Genomic DNA, 20,031 nt, shown 5'->3' with positions numbered 1-20,031 from the left:
CCATTATATCGTCGGGACGAAAAAAGCACCCCGCCACTTCTATAACACCAGTCGGAACACTGCGGCCGCCATCACCTTTTAGAGTGGTCTACGACCATAATTTGCATAACGACTTTCGCTTTTCCTAGCTACAGGGTGCTAAATATGTTTCAACATGCAGACATGCATGTTCACGCGAATCTCTTGAAGGGTACAGTATGCACTGACAACCAACGCATGATGGACACGGCGAAATGCTATGGCATTAAAGTTGTCCGATTGATCCTCGATATCACAGGTTCACTGATCAATGATTCACTGATCCCGTCGCACGTTACGCATGTTACCGTTGCGACAAAAAGTGCAACAAACCTACCAGCAACATCCACGGAGACGCAGGAGGAGAACTTGTGGACGACGCACGGCACGCACGGCTTCGTCAAGAACACAGACATCGACGTGAAGGAATCGCCAGCCGACACATGGCAGAATGCCGGCTCGCCTAGGGACAAACGCATACAAAACGAGCAAAGAAACTTCTCCTCCGTGGTACCTAGGCAAAGGGAGAAACTTAGGGCGCAAACGCCCCCAGATTTTCTCTCTCGCAGCTGGCGATTCCGCAAATGACCGTCTCGTCGGAAGACGCTCACCTGTGACAAACTGACAATATATAAATCCTACTGCTCTGTTTCCGCTTAGGGCTTTTTGATAGCGATAATATAAACAGCTTTTGCAGCTTCAGACTTTATTTTATATGCCTCGGTTTAATGCTGTTGCTTTCATTGCTGCGAAAAAAGCACTGGTGAGAAGCCTAAATAGGCGCTTAGTACGCGCATTTGCTAAGAGATGGCGGGACGCCCGAAACCTGCCAAAGCTCAAAACTTCATTGCCCTTTTCTCACGATGGTCGTGCGGTTGAGCGCGTTGTTTTGTGGTGTGTGTATAATGCTCTGGACTTGATAAGTGAACATGTGACGCGCGACATGCCATAAGTGTGAGTAGAAATTCCTTACTGCAGACGATGGCTGTCGGCCTTGCCAACGCAGCTGTTGGAGACCTCCTCATACGGCGCGTCGTGCCGCCGCACCAGTTTTGTTATTCTATCCGCTTCAAGGTTGCTCCGAATGATGATGAAATTTACTTTGTGTCATTTTGTAGAACGCTCTGCTGAATCAAAGTTGTTATTAGCAGTATGCCCTGCTGTTGTTTTTTGAGCACCACCTGTATAGCACCAATGCGCTTGCTTTGTTACATTCGCGCTTGCTTAGCGCGCTGCTGAAACTACAGCACGAGTAGGAGAGCGTCGCCAATTTTGGACTCGCAGCTAGATTGTTGCGGGGGTAAAACGCCGTTGTTTTAGTACACTGTTAACTGTCACCTGAAATGTGCTAAGGACGCGAGCGCTGTGCCTTGTCGATTGTAAACACTGCATTGATTACGTAGCGTGTCAAATTGAGGCGATAAGAAATGAGCAGGCGCGCAGCTCAATGGTGCAGTTAAAAATTAGGAAGGAAAAAGAAGGAGGTGGTGGGGGGAGGTGATGATGGATGTTTTCGTCAATTTCTTCATTATGGACACTCACCCATATGGATTTCCTGCTGGTGGATGCTAGTTTGTTTACGTAGCGTATTCGTTGCCAGAGCTGTTGACCTTATTTACTCGTCGGTAGCTTCAGATTATAGAAAGCCGGATGCGTTTACGCGCTTCTAGTCGATAGCATTTTCGTTAAAAAAGAAGAATAATAACCTTGTGCTATTTGTTGCCCTACCTTTTGCATGAGAAAAGATGTAGCGTGCATTATGTCCAGTCTCCTGACGCCCCAGTTTTACGTGGAGTAAACTTTAAAAACATATATCTTGTTCGTGGTAATTCTAGATTCACCTATCGCTCTGTAACTAACATGCGTAGAGGTCAGCAACTGTCATTATGCAAAGTTATGCGGTAATGCACACGTAGAGTCACCAGTGCCGCTTAATTTTATGTCATACGGGGGAGGTATTATGGGACGATCACTTTCGGCGATACTATCGCCCCGGCCATCAGGCGCACACTGATTGGCTGGTTGAGTACTACTGGCGAAAATTATCGCCAAAAGTTATCGTCCGAGAATCTTATATGAATACTATTAAGCCAGCTGCTTGTTGTGCAAGAGCAACGCGTTCGACACCAAACAGCTGGTACATGTCGGAACAACCGAAACGTTCACCTTGTGTTGTGTTGCTCTTACTTTTTGTGAATCCAAACAAGAAACCGCCGCGGTGACGTACTGGGTACGCATGCTGCTGAGCGCAAGGTTGGGGGCTCGATTCCCGACAGCTGCACTTTGATAGGGGATAAAATGGAAAAAAAAAGAACGTTCGTTCGCATAGATTTATGGACATATTTAACGAGCCAGGTTACCAAAATTAATGCGGAGCTCTCCAATCAATGCTGCGCATGTGTTGCTTTTGGACGTCAAACAGGGTTTATTGACCCCATGAATCAATCAAATCAACCTAAACAAGGCTGGTTTACGCGGGGTTTTCACGCTGTTTTCGAAAGCTCTGTATGGGTGAGTCATTCCGTGTTATGCAGCCGTATGCAAACTGCGCTGATCATAAATTCCTTCTTTTCTTTGCGTGCGCATAACTTTGTAACATTGCTACAACACGCTCTGGCTATGAGAAAAGAGGAGTGTTGCTTTGAGCTACAGAGTTGAAAGACCTCCATAGCTTTTTCAAAAACGCTCTCGCTCTTTTTTTTTCTCTCTCAGAACTTGGAAGTTGCTACAGAACTGGGGAAAGCACACGCTTACATCTGATTAGAATCTGATTACGTATTAGCTACACCACTGCAGCACTTAAATTGTTGTGATAAGCTTTGCGTAAGACTTTGCGTGAATGAATTATGAAAGTGCGGATAAAACTCCTGTGCACGTTAATTGATATTTGCTGCTGGTTTCAGAAGTGCAGCTTTATTTCATTTTCCCTTTCCTTTCTACCGCCTTGATCTAATGCATACACACACAGTGCAAACCCACACACGAACAGACCTAGCTGAAGAGATGTGACTTCCAGCTATTACAGGTTCTAGAAACCAGGACGGACTTTTTGTATCGGGAAATTTTCGAAGTAGTGCTTGTCGAATTACCTGAGTGTCTCTGTGAACATGCCTATGTGAAGTTTCCTGAAAAAGTGTACGCAGCAAGTATTAAGTATTGTATGCGTGATATGGCACCACTCCTGAAGTCTTCGCGTAGTGCTGTGGCAATAGTGGCGGCCGTCCAAATCCACCCCCAACGGCGATTGCCTCTCAGTAACAGAAGCTGATCTCGAATACCGCTCTTCTGTCCCCTGTACGCGTCGGAAGTGATTGCGGGGCCGGAAATACGTCATGACGTGTCAGATCGAGATTAACGGATTCACTGGCACTGCTAAAACCTCCATCAGTTGGTGGAAATTGAATCTCAGCTGTTTTCGCATTGTTCTGAGCGAAATACCACCCTGTAATATATAATATAGGTATATAGGGTAGGGTCTAAACTGTTAACCATTTTTAATCATTCTTTAATGCATATCTAAAAATAAAAGTGCTTAGTGCAATGTTTACAGACAGTGCACTTTCCGGCACTTCTAGCAAAAAAAAAAAGCTCTTCATTCTTGTAACTGCCTTAACGAAGAGGTCACGCGGTCCTTTTCCACCAAGTGTCTTTGCCTTTAAAGTGACGTGCGCAGAATGTTGCCTATGACGCCTCCCCTTATGAAAATGACTGTTGAAATGTTGTTGGCATATTGTTGACGAACTGTTGACTCAATAGCCTTTCAACAATACCTCAACAATTATTGAAACCACAGAGCACTAATTCAACAGTAAAGTTGTTGGGCAGTTCACAACAAAAAAGTCGTTGACTAAATTCTGTTGGTATAGTGTTGAATAGTATTGAGTATTATTGAGCCATTGTTGAGTAGTTTTCAACAATAAAGTCGTTGACTAAATTCTCTTGATATATTGTTGAATAGTATTGAGTATTATTGAGCCATTGTTGAGTAGTTTCCAACAATAAAGTCGTTGACTATATTCTGTTGATATATTGTTGAATAGTATTGAGTATTATTGAGCTAATGTTGAGTAGTTTTCAACAATAAAGTCGTTGACTAAATTCTCTTGACGTATTGTTCAAAAGTATTGAGTATTGAACCATTGTTGAGTAGTTTCCAACAATAAAGTCGTTGACTAAATGCTGTTAACTTATTGTTGAATAACACTGAGTCACGAGCAATATTGAGTTTCGAAGTACATGTGAAAAACACAGGCACATATGTATGTGTGCGTCTTTTTCACATATATGTTGCTTTACTGATCACTTAATCACCATTGCATATATACAGGGTGTTGTTTCACGTTACTTGAACCATAGACGTATATACACGGGTTTCAGCTAACTTCACTCAGAGTTTAAAAATATGCCGATGCACCATAAGACGATGCGACCAAATGCATGTTGCTCACTCTTGTACGTGTCACGCTATTCTTGTATTTTTCCTAAGTAGCTAACTAGTCAAGAAAATTAGCCATTCTGAATGAACAAAGTTAGGCGAAAAATTCCAATTAGAAAGTTCTAGAGCACTTTGCAAAACGTCCGATTAGGCAATTTCTAACTTTCTATCTATTAAGTGTTAGTGTTTTTCAGCTTACTGCGGATGCCCGAGAAATACAAAAAATATCACCTGACATACCCGCTTGCGCGCCGTGCGTGCAGCGCTCCCAAACGAGCATACCATCGAGCAGGGTGTGTTGCCGCTTAAAAGGCGACAGGGCAGTGACGAAGGCGTTGGCTGTGGTATTGATCGCCAGCGACGTGCTTCCCTCGCTGCGGTTCATGATGGCGATAAGCAGACGGGTGTTCACACCTGTGAAATGGTATGTTTTCGTTTGTGCGCAGAATGCTTAGGAGCCGTGCAATCACGACTCGCAGGCGGGCATGTCACGTGGTGCTTTTTGTATTTTTCGAGCATCCTCAGTAAGCTGGAAAACACTAATACTTAACAGATAAAAAGACAGAAACTGTTTATTCGGACGTGTTTACAACTGCTCTGCAACTTTCTAATTGGAATTTCTTCGCAACTTCCTTGCTTCAGAAGTTGGTTAATTATCCTTGACTAATTAGCCAATTAAGCAATATATAGAAATAGCGCGACACGCTACATACCAAAGGGAGCAACATGCATTTAGTCCATAGAGGGCATAGAGCTTACACTCGGCCTAAAGTTAGCAGAAACACCCTGCATATATGTATATATACATATATATATATATATATATATATATATATATATATATAGTTTGAGAAAACAAACGTCGCTACAAGCAGTGATAAACAACCGATGATTGGACGCATCCTGCATTTCTATCGGCGTCCATTATAAGGGGCCAGTGCTGGCTGAGTGTTAGGAAACGGCATTGCATGCCTCCATGTTAAATATGGTCAAGGTGGCGGGGAACGTTAACAAAATTCAAGTCTGGGGTTTGACGGGCCAAAACCACGCTTTGATTATGAGCCGCACCGTAGTAAGAAACTCCATATTTATTTTGACCATCTGGGGTCCTTTAACCTGCACCAAATTTGGTGCAGGTTAAACGCCCAGTACGCGGGCGTTTTTGCATTTCAGCCCCATCGAAATGCAGCCGCCGCCGCCGGCATTAGATTCCAAGCACTCGGGTTAGTAGCGCAACACCTCAGCCGCTATGCCACCACGGCGGGTGCGGCGGAGAAAGGAGTGAACATCGTTTTTACAGAGTAATTTAGCTTAGATGTTACCCGTTAGCGCGCTACAGAACGAAACGAAAAGCTTGGCGGATATGTACAACATGGTGCTCATATTTCACATGGAGGCCAAATTCTTCTCTGTGACCTAGACGGGGTGCTGGCGAATGTGTTGGGAATCTGCTCGGCCACCAAGCACAACCTGCGCTGCTATACGTTCTCGGTGACAACTCGCACAGCGCAGAAGCACACGCACAAATGTTTAAAGAATGGGACGACAGACCGCCTGCAGTTTGCCATGACGTCGAAATAAGAAGCACAAACAGCGACGTTTCTGTACTTTTGTGGTCAATAGTTCAGTTCGCATGGTTGCGGCACGCATTACTTTTTTTTTTAAATACAAACGACGAAAACTGTGCGCGGAAACATTAGCACGGCGTTTGCAACGTTTGAATTTGGCGCCTTTTCCCGCGCATGCCATTAGCTCCGGCCGGTGCACTGCGTTACTGCGCCAAAGAAAGTAGTTCATCAAAGAAGTGAAGCAAAAAACTTTTATACACTTCCAAAGCGCTACAATTTTTCTGTAATAACATGACATTACAGAATTTGTTATCAAATGGTACAATTTATGATAATATAAGCGTGTATTTGTATGAGTGTACATGTATGATTGCGCGTTTGCGCTGTTGAGGCTTGTAGCATTCCGGCGTGATCGTGCATGCCGGTTGTGTGAAAACTTCTTGCGTTTTCTGCGTTCTTTGTGTGCTTCGCTGTGACATCTTTGGAATGTTCCTGCGTGTTGCTCGCTTTTTATGGGCTTGTTGCCTCGAAGATCGCCATGATCGCCTCCGACTCAGCGACATCAAAGGTGAGTTAGTGTTTCGAATTCCCCTTGTTCGTCCGCGCCGCAGGCGCGGACGAAGGGGAATTTCAGCGCCTGTGCGTGTTTTCCGTGCGCCTCTTTTCTAGTTTTCATTCCTAGCACTATCCTTCCGTTGCCAGAATTGGTTGTACCGCACTAGATTCGTGGTATATAACATGGAGCTTTGTCCTGGTTTAACTTTACACTCCGCTTGTGGTGACGTAAGGTAGCTATGTGGTGCCAGCTAAAACAGGGCATGTTGTACGCCATGATTTCTGATACGGTATTCGAGCACCGATTGAGTTAGCCTTATTAATGAGCGCAAAACAATGCGACGTGAAACCATCCGATCTGTACTGTAATCGGAAGATATTTCGTTTGCGCCACGCTAGTACAAGACGTGGGAGCGAGCTTGTAGCGGCGTGGGGCGGTGGGATCGGCGAAAGTGTATTCTGTTGCGCTGAATTCCCTTCAGGAACGAGTGACTTCTATCTGACACGCCGTGCGGCCGATGTTCGCGCGATCGGAAAACACAGAGGAGGCTGTCGCGCAATAATAATAAAGAATTTGAAGGGTGTACATGTGATTCTATGCGATACGTGAGATACAATAGAGGGGGATGCCACAGAGTGCTGCGAAATCATCGAGTTATACGCCTTGCTAACCGCGTGTGTTTTGTTTTCCACCAGTTCGCGCGCATTCAGCTTTCTTTTTTCATCTTCGTTCGACGCCATCGAGTGCTTCGCCCCAAACGGCTTCGCGTAGGCGCTCTTAGCATTCACGGAAAGGCAGATTTCATGTCACTCCAGGTCCTACAACATTCAAAATAACGTAATTTCGTGAAATTGCAGCTTTTCGCACTTCAGTAAGTGATTGATTTAACAAAATTTTAAAATCAGTAGAGGAACGAGATGCCTGGCATATCTGCTTTGTCGTCCCACTGGGTTTCGAGGCGGCATGTATACGTTATCGGCAACATAAACATCAATAATTAGCATTGTTTCTTGTGACCATAGAAGTAGCTAGTTATGTCGAAAAGCTAAGCTTGGAATAATGCATTGTCGAAAGAGCAGTTCTGTGAAATTCTTTCTTTGAGAGTAAGCAAAACTTCAGTAGCATCAGGTAGACGGGGAGTAAAAGAATGCAACACTGTGGTTTTATACGAAGGAGCATCCTTTAATATGTGGCCATAACCATTCAGTAGATGCATGGAAATAATTTTTAAAATAATAGAGGAATGTGAAATAAATTATTTGACAAGCTCACACTGCCATTGGCAAGAGCGGCCACACTTTAGTGTATTCAATGACTAGTCATTTGTATCCGTCTATTTATGTCAGCCTAATGGTCCATGTAGCTCTTTTGATTGTTGATTTTGCTGCATTGTGGCTTCACATTTTAATACTGACATCTTTTTTCAGATTCAAAATGAGCTGAGAGACACCCAAGCTGGAATGCTAAAGGTGAATTCTTTGGCCATCCATTCTGTAACGTCACCATGATCAAATGCAGTGATGCCGTGAAAATGTATTGCAGGAAGCAGAAAAAACAACATTGCTGATGCAACTGCAAGGCATTTGCTCGAGTGATCAATTGGTGCAGAGTGCCTTCATTAGGAGACATGGTGCCTTTAAGCACTCAGCTGAAAGACTGCAACTGCACCGGGACTGGGAGTGAATTTCAGTGTCACTTGTGAACATATTAAAGATAGAATGTGCCTTCTTCAGGGTATATGCTTGATATGGGAGGGGTGTTCAGAAACAGTGTGGACATTAGTGGTCTACGTGAGTGCACATCTTCCTAGTTTTACCTATGTCATGCAGCAGTGCACTGCTAGAGGTATCAAACCAGAGCAGCAGCACCCTTTGAGAAAGTTGGCTGAAGAACGAGCAGTGATCAAAGCTTTCTGCATTTCAAGGGCCAAATTCCAGAAAGATTGATGCCGAGCTGGACGGTGTGAAGTGCCGGTCACCACATACTGTAGCCAGCATGGCATGAATCTCCTTGGCATTATGCCTCGTTAGGATACAGAAATTGCATCACTGCTCATAAAAAAAAAATTGGAAATTGGGAGGTTGAGGGGAAGTGGCAGGGCTCCCCTCTGGAGTAGCCAGTGCATGCCCATTGCTATATTGATAATCCTACCTTAATGAGAACCAGTGATGCATGTTAACCTATTACGCAGCTAAGTGCATTCCTTGTTTTGTATTAAGGGGACACTAATGACACCTTAAACGAATTTAAAATAAAGCATCGTTTTAAATATCTACTTCTGTAAATTTCTTGGTAATTGCTTGATTATTAGAGAAAATAAAGCTCAGCGTTCAATTTTCTGAGTATCGCCCCAAAATCTTCGTGCTGACATCTCATTGTCACATCGTGGATTTCAAGTATTTTTACAAACTTGGGTTGTATTGTTTCAGTAAAAGTTCCTGACGGTTCTTATTTTAAGTTTTTGGAATACAATGAAGAACATCTTTATTTGTAAAAAAAAATTGCTGCACCTGAACAGACATCAAAATCCATGACGTCACAGCAAGCGGGTGTGGTAACTTCAAGGCAGCACTGCCACCAATCTTTCCTCTTGCTGCTTTTACAATTTACTCACCCTCTTGTCATGGTACGAGTGAATCTCTTGAATTGTAGGAAGGTCATTTACAGATACATCTAAAATAATTTTTCTCTTTAGTGCTTTCTTGCCATAGTTGCTTAGGGGTGTTGGCACAGCGCCGCTAAGCACGAGGTCACATGATCAAACAACCGCATTTTGATGGAGGTGAAATACAAAACTGCCCATGTACCTTGCAGCCTGATTTGGTAAAAATTAATCCAGAGTTCCCCACTATGGCGTGCTTAAAGCCTGTTTCACATGCAAGCGAAAATGCTTGCAAATCCTGCCGCCGCGCCGCAGAAATCAGTTTCGACGGTGGGAGCGGCAAGGTTCGGACAAGTTGGAATTTCATCGCAGCGGCAGAGCGGCAGCACTGCTTCCGAACGACCCACCTCGACAGGTGACCAGCGGAGGATTAGTGCTGGAAAGCCTGCGCATAGGATGATGTTTATTTACTTGGTACACGTGGTACAGGCAACATGCCAAGAGAGCTTTTCAACGAATTGTTAAATTGCTAAGCGCAGGATATGTATTTATAAAATAAAAATTTGAGAGGCAGAGACAAAGCTATGTTTATGTTGGTAGTCGCAAACTACCGAAACTGGCTGAAAGTCCTGTGTTTTATGCCAGCAACATTGCTATTCGCAGCAGCGGAAAATGCGCGGCGGCAATGCATATGAAACGAAACTTTGCGATAAGCTTTGCAGCGCCGCGTCGCTGTTCGCTCCATTCGCTGAATCGCTTGCATGTGAAACAAGCTTAAACATCAGATTGTCGTTTTGGCACTTAAAACGCCAAAATTTAATTAATTTAATTTTACTTTAGTGCTCCTTTAAGCGGTAGAATTCATGATCTCTGCAAAAACTCATGCTCAAAGTATTTTCCGTAAAGATTAAATAAACAGTAGATATAAGTGTCTATTTATATTTTGAATTCTGTGATACGTGATGACTATTAGTGGTACGAGACAGAATTGTAATACAATGTGTGACGGCACGATGATGCACATCGAGGAAATGACCGAGTCTCCCTAGAGGTCCTTGACATGGACATCAACTGACTGTCCACAAACTTCTGAGTTCACTCCGTGATCTTGTGCAGCCTGTGCGTTGCGAGTAGATTAATTTTATTGAGATTTAATTTACTGTCCTTGCGGCTTATGTACATTTCATGCAGTGGAGTGGAATCTCGCATTACTTCTGGAGCACAGCAAGCGAACGTGATGTGTAGTGGTAATCTTAGTAATGATCGACAATCATGTCCCACTTCGAGCTCCTAATGCTGCTTGCCAACACAAGCAGCAGCATATGCTCAAGATAGCGTGAAAGAGATTCATTGAAAAGTGGCATATGCCCAGGGTCACATACCCAGTCACCCAAGCCTGTTCCAACGGTTGGTATTGAACTCTTCCCTCAACATAGCAGCCCAATCTCCCCATTAGACCATGGCTACATATTCACACAAATGGATGGGACAATCGAGACAAACACCTGAAAATATGAAGTATCCCAAGCATGGTAATCACAATAAATAGTACTAGATGTGCATTAGCGCAAGCTCTTGGGCCAGTTGGTGCATGATGAACTTGAAAAAGGGGGGTACCAGCAAAACAAAGGACGCGCACACATGGAAAAGGCGTTAGACAGGGACGAACGCTGGTCCTTCCCAATGTCCGTCCATGTCTAATGCCGTTTCCTTGTGTGCGTGTCATTTGTGTTTCGCTGGTGCTCCCCTTTTTCAAGTACTAGATGTTTGGATACGTTGGTTTATTTTTCTTGTTTGTGCTGGATTGTTTTTCTGAAACATGGGGCATCCAGACAGCATCAGAAGCTTGTAAGAAGTCAAGTTTAGCATTTTAGATTTGCAACAAGTACTTTTGTAATTGATTTGCAGTAGGGCTGTTGTGTGAATGTACTTGAAAGGCTTAAAACTGTTTTGCTAACATTTACTTAAACATGCAGGTTCACATACGCTGTAAGAGTGCACATTGAGAAGGTTATCCTGGCCCAGCTTAGCATGGCCTGCCATGGTGGACCAGGAAAGTTTGCAAGGGCCTTGCTTCACCATGTGTTCACAGAGGAGGAGCTCATGGGCCATTTGGGCTTTGGAAATAACACCAAGGGGCAACAGAGGCTCTTGACCCCATCAGGGTCAGTGCTGTTATAGGCAAGTACCATACACCCTTTCCGGTTGCATTTTTACATTCACATTTCTTTTCTAAATTTATGAACTTGCCATTGGCATAACAAACGACTTTCATGTAGCCTGTGTGTGCAGTTGTGTGCTACAATAGCCTACCATTTGGAATGACTGTTCATATGATCTTGAGTGCCTAATGCCGCCATACTCAAATGCTTCCAAATTTAAAAGCTGCCTTCACTGCCGAAAGTTTTTAGCATCTCCACCAAATAAAATGAGCTGCATTTGTGCATTAGCAGTGCTACTTGGCTGTCATTGCAAGGAATAGTTGTCTGTGAAGCACGCTCCAAATCTGTTGGCATGGAGGACATGGTTAAGTAGCCTGAAAGTGTTAATACACGAATTGCGGAGAAGCTATGCTCAAGTGTGGTTACTGCTCAGCTCGAGCAGGAGCACGTTCACCAAATTGCAGAAATCAAAACAAAACAGCGCTCCATGTTCTGAGATGTGAAACAGTAGTTTCACCAATTTTAACAGACCACATCAAATCAAAGTTGCTCCTATCTTGAAGCAGGTCCATGTGATCCGAGACAGCAACCTTTCAGCGGAGGGAACCTGAGTGTTGTGGCAAGTTTCTTTTGGTAGTTTCAATCAAAGAAACAACAGGGACCGAGTTGCCAGCTTCACAGTCAACAGTACTATGTTTAGTGGATGCTTACTTATTCTAAGCACCTAACCTATGACTCGTATTTATTAACATGCACTGTATCACTTTGTATTCTAAGATAAGAAAAAAATATTTGTGGCTTTTCCTCATATACTTCAATAAATGGAGAATAGGCTCTTGGGGCCTAATGTATAAAGCTTCTTACAGACCATCGGACATGTCCACTACTCCCATTCTGAAATTGTTAGAATTGTTTCCTGCTTCCTTACTTCACCTACCTGTTAACACGGTTATGAACCATTGCCAAGTAGATTATGGGCTTAAATTTATCAAAAAGATGAATGGGCTTTTCTGTCGCTCTTGTTTAGCCCGTTGAGGATCACATTTTGGGGAGAAATATGCCTCTAATTTAGGAGTTATATATCTTTTGTAGTGTGCACATACTCAAAACTTTCGACTTGAATAGTGTCCTATTCAATTTAGTCTTTGAATGGTCACTATTTGTAAATGTGAGTATTATTCTAATATTTCGAAACACCAATAAAACATGAGATTTGAGCCAAAGTACGGTAAATTTTCACCTCCAATAACATAGTATAGACGTAAAACGTAAGAACTTGTAAGAATAGCAGACCAGGCTACGTTACTAAAGTAGCTGTACTTTAGAGGCTGTACAGCAATCATTCATGCTTACTGAAGAGTCCTGTGCATGTGAAGAAACTTTTTGCTGCTCCATTTGTGCCTTTAATAAACAGCTCTTCATAACATAACAATGACAGAAACTTGCTAACTTTAAGAATACTAGTATGTGAACCTCATCTTACATTAATTGTGATATCAGCTGTTCATTATTCAGAAGCTATCCAATATTTGATTTGCTTCTGGCATTATTCGGTTCAGTCTCAAAAATCACTTTTCGCGCATCCTTAATATTGTTATTGCAGATTTAAGTTCTTCAGGGCGACTTTCCGAGAAAATAAACTGGTAAATAATTTTTTAAAATAACAATAAAGTGGCAATACCATTTCAGTATTTGCAGTTTTACATGTTTTATTGTTTTATGCAGGATAAAGCAGCATAATTTTTTCTGTAATGAAACTTACGGAAACTTGTGGCAGCACTCCCAAATTAGTGCAATGACAGACACCAAGAAGCTAAGTGAAAAATCAGTTTGGGAGAAACCCAAGGAGCGACAGCACTATAAGAATATTTTCTAGAAGTCTCAGAAGGTTGCAGCACCTCCAGTGGGAGGCTAGGCAACACTTTGTTCTGAAAAGGCAAATTTTTTCAGAACGTTCCATCACAGTGACAGATGTATGGCAGTGAACCCTAAAAGGGTTAAAGAAGTCAGTCCTATGGCATATGGCTCTTAAAAGACAGCATTTCTTCGTATCTGTCACATTCTGCATGTGTCATGCTAAGCAGTTTGGCGCACAACTACACGGAATCCTCATTATAACAGTAATTCAGTCGTTGAGGAAGAAAACATACTTCGCTGTAAGCAGTGTCTTCTTTAATGTGGAAAGTCCTAAGTCATTGTAAGGCGAGAAGTACGTTCTGATTGCATGTGAACTCAGGAAACCTAACATCAAATGAAGCTACACTCAATTATAGTGACATGACACTATTGTATTTGGAGCATGGAAAAGCACAGTGAAGTGCTGCACATTTTAATTATGAAACTTACAAGAAATAATTTTAGTTGTCAGTTCAGGTTTATTTATGAACGACATGAATTTTTTTCGCCATTTTGTTTATCAGCAAGCAAAGTTCACATCTTTGACATTGAAGATATTCATAAAGTTATATTGCTACAGTGTTTTGTTCCTCTTTGCCCTTTCCTGCATTTGACACTTAGTGGAGTCCTGTGCCACACTAAATAAATTTAAATGGTCATGCTGTAAAGCTGTACCCATGGAAAATTGGAATAAAGCAACACAAATACATAAATCAATTTCATTGTAACAAGGGCATATTGCATGCCATTCTTTTGCATGTGGAAGTTGCTTTTTAAAACTTATTCTGGCTTGTTTTTGCAGGCTTCACGTGTCGCAAATTTCCTGGTACCAATATGCCCTATGTAAAGAACTCTGGCCTCGCTTCTCGCATGGGACCCTGCCCCTGAAGCAACTGCCCCTGCCCCTTCACCTCTGAAGAGCCCAAGTTGGACAGCTCAAACCAAAACACAAGTGTTGTGCTTTTGTAACTCGACATTTTTATGTTTTATGTTAGTCTCCTGAAGGGCCCAATTTGGATTTCTCAAATGAGCATACAAATGTTGTGCCTTCCTATGCCTTGACATTTTTATGTTAATTTTATTTATGTTAATTATGCTAGTCTCCTGAGAAGCCCACATTGGATTGCTCAATCCAGAATACAAGTGCTGTGCTTTGTTGTAGTTCACTACATTTTTATGTTAGTTTTTGATATGGTTCCAGTAAGGATAGTGTTTCCTTATTAATATATTTTTTAAGTAGCTTAAGTCATTTCATGCGAAACCACCCAACAATTTTCTCAAGAACTGTTCCATTATGGCAAACCATTTCAAGTTTGCTTGATTTTGAGTAGGTACAACGAGAAAATTTTTGAGAAAATTTGCTTTCATACATACTCTTAAGTAATTCCAGGGCAACCAACCAGCGTTTTTTTGGCCATCACAGATATAGTTGAAGCTCCGAACTCTTGCTCCCCATTTATTTTCCTTCACAAAAATTTTTTTGAATTTTGGCAAAAATTTATTGTTCTTGCCCAGCTAAGCTAGAAGCCACTGATACACGTTTCTTCTGAAAGGGAAATTGTATCATCCAGATATTCAGGTGGTGTTCATGTCAAGAGACTGAAGTGGTGTGACTGCCAAAATTTGCAGTTTGAATTTTCTTCTAACGTAGGGAAATACAGAAGGCACAAAATGAATATAAAATCAGACTGCTTGACTTGGGATAGCAGCAAAATATTTCAAGCCTTGGAGGTTCAGTTTATCAGCTAAAAAAACTGTAACGTTGAAATTTTTTGCAAGCTTCGTGTTGAAGGTAAAAAATTAGCTTTGGTGGTTGGCACAAAAGTATGTCACCCATCATTACACAGCCGTACATGTCTGCTATGCATGTGACATGAAACAAAAAGTGATTATTCTTTAAGTGCGATAAGGTATTTTTTATAATGTTCCTTTGAGGATCACACATACAGCATAAATATAGCATAAATATATGAAGCCATGTCATCTAGCAAGGAAAGGTTGTTAATATATTAGCCACAAGAACTACTCAACAAACTGACTTGTCTTTTTTATCATTACGAAGGCAGGTGACGTCAAGCGCTGCTGCTGCAGTCTCAGCTCGTATTTTTTTAACATGAACGCAAAAAGTGGTCGCCAATGGTGTCTGACCACATCAGACTGAACATGGCACATATGACTTTTATAGATGAGCATGTTCCAGCTCTGAAACAGTGGTAGCAAACAACACCACAAGAATTTGTTCATACTCATGTAGGTTTTCAGTCTTAATTATGAAGGTGTTTTCTACTTGCATCAACATTGGGCTTCAGGGAGCAGGGCACAAAGTGTCCTGCTCCCTCTATGTTGCATTGCAATGCGACATGCCCTTTAGGATGCTTTGTATGAACAATATCAGTGCTCTTTATAGATTTATTGTCTACATAATAGCTGATATTTCTTTTTCTAAACTGCATGAAACATATCTTTTAGCACTGCAGGATTCCCTCACATATTTATTACGTACGAGGTCTGTTAGAAAAGTATTCGACCTTTTTTTGCGAACACCTGATGAATATGAAACAAGCGCGTTTTCATCAGCCGCCCTTGAACCTTTGTGCGCATGCATGAATTTTTTCCCACCTGCCAATAGCGTGAATTGCTGGGACGCAGCGTTTGAATGAGGTAGTACAGTGCGCTCGTCGGTTTTTTATCGCAAGGAAAATGGCAGAGCGACTGGAGCAGTGCTACTGCATCAAATTTTGACAGAAACTGGGCGACAGCCAAGTGGAAACCATCTGGAAGATTCAGAGTGCTTTCGGTGACTGTGCTATGAGCAGCACACAGATTATGGAGTGGTACAACCAGTTTAAAGACGGCCACACATCGGTGGAGAGCGAGCCACGCTCCAGTCGGCCATCAACATGCCGAAATGACCAGGTCATTGCCGAAGTGAACCCCGTGGTGATGCGGGACCGTCGTGTAACTATCCAAGAAATTGCGGAAGAGGTGGGCATCAGCACATTTTATCCACATTCCATTATCACCGAAGATTTGGCCATGAAGAGAGTTGCGCCAAAATTCGTTCACAAGCTGCTCATGGTGGAGCAAAAGCAACTTTGTGTTGAAGTCTCGCAGCCATGCTGGATTCCACAAACAGTGACCCCAACTTCATGAACACCATAATCACTTGTGACAAGTCTTGGGTGTATGTTTACGACCTGGAAACCAAATCCCAGTCGTTACAGTGGAAGCATTCCACGTCACCAACCAAAGACTGCTAAGTGCGCAGCAACGTCAAAGTGTTGCTGACTGCTTCCTTTGACTCCCGCAGTGTGGTACACCACGGATACACACCACAGGGTCAAACAATCACTAAAGACTACTACAGGGATGTCCTCCATGGCCTATGTGATGCTGTATGGAGCAAGATACCGAAGTTGTCAACAGGAAATTGGCACATCCTTCAAGACAATGTTTTTCTCGCACTTGATTCAGACTTTTTTGGCGAAAAACCAGACTCCTGTAGTTCGACAGGCTCCTTGCTCTCCTGATATGGCGGCCTGCAACTTCTGGCAGTTTCCCAAAATCAAGGGGCCATTGAAACAAGCACGATTTCAGACAAGAGAAGACATTATGGCTGCAACGACAGCTGAGCTAAAGTCCATTTGGAAAGAAGCCTTCTCGGAATGCTTCTAACAACGGCAGCACCGCTGGGAGAAGTGGCTGGATTCCCAAGGAGACTACATTGAGGGTGATTAGGTTTCCAACACTTCAGTTATGCCAGTTTTTTTTCTTCAGCCAAAGGTCGGATACTCTTCTAACAGACCTTGTATTGATATTTTATGTGCAATGGCTGTATGGTTTACCTGGCCCACACCAAACACAAGCCTCGTTGCATTAGAGCATGTGTCCCTTAGCAATAAAATGCAGACCCTAACACCGCTTATCTGTCATCTCTGCATACGAAGCCAGCTTTGTCGTCTGCATTCCCGGCCAGCAAGCTGTGCGCACATCAGAGAAAAGTCGGTGCTGACAAAATTTCAAAAAGGAATTTCTCGCTTTTAAAAATGACTTTTTTAACTTCACACATGCATAGCAGACATGTAGAGCTATCCAATAATGTATCACATTTTTTCGCCAACTACGAAGGCTGTTTTTTCCTTGAACATGAAGCTTCTTGCAAAAGATTAGAATTTTTTTTTTACAGGCGATCAGCTGAACCTTCAGAGCTTCATATATTTTTCTGCTATACTATGTCACTTGGGCTACCATTCTGTATTTAATTTCTGTCCTGTGAATTTTTTCTTACGAAAAAAAAACTAACGGATTGCAATTTGACTCATTTTTGCCGGTGCCAAAAGCAATTGAAGTATGCAAATATTTGAAAAATTGGCTGTTTTGGCAGTTGCATCACTTCACCATATTTCCACGCACACCATTTGAAGGCCTCGATCAATACAATGTGCATTTGAAAAAAAAGTATTTGAAGCATTTGAAAAAAAAACTGAAAAGCTAGAGGACATTTGATGCCTCTAGCTCAGCTGAACAGGAAAACTAAACTGTCACCTAAAATGCTACAAAATATCTGGCAGAAATAAATAAAAGTGGGTAACAAGCTTTGAACTCTAGTAAACATATGGCAATGTTTCAGATTTATGTGCGGTGTGAAAAAAATGCTTGTCGATTCGGCATGGAATTGCATACCTGCAAGTGCATCTGTGCCATTTCCAGAGTTCAGTAAGAACGGCATTTTACATAACTTTGTAAAAATGGTTTATTGCTATCTAAAATACATGAGTAAAATTAATAGGTATAAGTCGGCTTAAATTTAATATGCAACAAAACATCTCCAGTAATGGCAATGATGTGCCTTTCATGTTTGCATAAAACCATATCTTCTGAATTCTTTCGTTATTTTTTGTGGCAGCGAATAAAATTGAAATGGAACTCGCACAAGGAGTAACTTTGCTGTATTCCAGCACATCACTAATAGCTGTCTTTGTTTCATATGAAAATCTGAAGCAGTCAATATGAATAAGTCGCTTGATATGGAATTACCTGCGCAGCAACGTTATCATGGCAGAAAACACAACTGGATCATGCAACAGCAATGCGGCATAATAAACTGCTCCCATAGGCATCACTTATTGTGATTGCCATGTTTCAAAAGTATGTAAGGTTTACTGAAATTGGCACACACCATTCAACCAACAAATAAGGATTGTACAGTGATCCTTTTTCAGTTTTACAGATATTTAAGTTGTCTGCCAGGTAGCATAATTCTTGTTCTTGAGCTGGATTATTCAGAGGTGGACATTACTAGCACAAGAAATGGAAACATTAAACTGATTGTCATAAATTTATTAATTCACTTATAACATCACAGCACATATTTCAGTTTGCAAATTGTAGCCAGTGAGTTTGCAAGACATTCACTTGAAATTAATTTCCAGGATGACACCAGTTTCGATATTTTTCCATAAATGTGAGAGAAGTACAAGGGCATTCCGGTTACTTTTGTACTTCGATGCATAGCAGTGCATTTCTACAGCCAGTTTGATGGCATGTGTCTCGTTTCTAGTGTCATTCTGGAAATTCATTCTAAGTGCATACACCTTGTAAAATTACCGGCTACAATTAGTAAAAACTTTATTAGGAACTGAGTTTTTGTTAATCAGCTGACTATGGTGTCTTGTTTCTCATGCAAGTAATGTTTGGCACTCTGTATCTAGTATTATGTTAGCTGCAACAGTCAGTCTTCAATAAGTTCCATGAAACTTAAAGATAACCACCCTGCATATCAGGTCTCAGTTGAGTGCTGTGGGCACAAGCAAATTGTGCCATGGTTATAGTACCACTGGCTACCTAATAGAGAAAGCAAGTACCTTTTTTGAGTGTTCTTATTTACAGTCATGTCAGTCTGCTTGTACATTTATTTATTTAGGCATTTATTTTTTAAAATTTATTTCTTTTGGGAAATGTGTTTTACTTGAGAGCCACACTGACTACATCTTCAGTATTCAATTTTGTTATGGTGTCAAGCTGCAGGAAGTTTGTGCTGTGCGATAGTTTTTAAGAAGTTTCTGATCTGAAACTACAAAGGGTTGTACATTTACAGAGATGTTTGGTTACAAATAAACAGTTCACCTAGAAAAATGGTTTTTGTCTGCATCAGTTCAGCACTCTTGATTTTTCGGAGGGCCATTCACTCTGACAATTGAAAAAAGTGGCATAACAGTACTGCTAGCAGTTTGACAATATGGTTTATTACAGGCAATCTAGGAGCATGCTTTTGAGCCCAGGGTGACAGAGGTCTGCGGTACAAAATGCCTGTACCGGTATTTAAATTTTATCCTTATCCTCTCACAGCAGACATGCCACCGTGACATCAAAGGTAATTATATGCAACATAGCTCAGCAGTATTTTAAGGTAAGTGCAGGTTTAAACTGCTGAATACCCAGTGGGGCATAAAGGGCTTTCAACGTAATTTGTGTTGATGTTCAACAGATCTGCAACAATGCTTCCATGGGCTTTCAATATTGACGAACTACACATTTCAACAATACCTCCATGGGCTTTCAATTTTGAGGCTCAACACATCTGCAACAATGCTTCAATGGGCTGTCAACATTGACAAACAACACATTTCAACAATACCTCAATGGGCTTTCAATTTTGAGGCTCAACACATTTGCAACAATGCTTCAATGGGCTGTCAACATTGACAAACAACACATTTCAACAATACCTCAATGGGCTTTCAATTTTGAGCTTCAACAATGCTTCAATGGGCTTTCAACATTGACAAACTACA

At 41.8% G+C, this 20,031-nt stretch overlaps 1 protein-coding gene and 2 long non-coding RNA genes across 5 annotated transcripts in view; 2 read left to right on the top strand and 1 right to left on the bottom strand.

The window, feature by feature from the left end:
* LOC139056310 (uncharacterized) overlaps positions 1–603 on the bottom strand; it is a 33,303-nt gene extending 32,700 nt beyond the window's left edge. The window contains exon 1 of one of the 2 annotated variants that reach the window (XR_011512276.1): positions 356–603. This is a non-coding gene — a long non-coding RNA (uncharacterized lncRNA). The remainder of the gene's footprint in view (positions 1–355) is intronic. The other variant, XR_011512275.1, reaches the window with a different exon arrangement.
* Positions 604–792: 189 nt separating this feature from the next.
* Hsepi (D-glucuronyl C5-epimerase) overlaps positions 793–20,031 on the top strand; it is a 101,342-nt gene continuing 82,103 nt past the window's right edge. The window contains exon 1 of one of the 2 annotated variants that reach the window (XM_070534452.1): positions 793–972. The gene's annotated coding sequence lies outside the window, so the exon portion shown is untranslated. The remainder of the gene's footprint in view (positions 973–20,031) is intronic. The other variant, XM_070534451.1, reaches the window with a different exon arrangement.
* Positions 6,436–19,372, top strand: LOC139056304 (uncharacterized). The gene is made up of 4 exons (XR_011512264.1): positions 6,436–6,589; positions 8,005–8,046; positions 11,156–11,360; positions 14,040–19,372. It is a non-coding gene; the product is annotated as an uncharacterized lncRNA (long non-coding RNA).

The sequence above is a fragment of the Dermacentor albipictus genome, chromosome 2 (assembly GCF_038994185.2).
Source record: "Dermacentor albipictus isolate Rhodes 1998 colony chromosome 2, USDA_Dalb.pri_finalv2, whole genome shotgun sequence".
NCBI lineage: Eukaryota > Metazoa > Arthropoda > Arachnida > Ixodida > Ixodidae > Dermacentor > Dermacentor albipictus.
The sequence above is the reverse complement of the archived record's forward strand: the minus strand, read 5'-3'. Positions and strand labels throughout refer to the sequence as shown.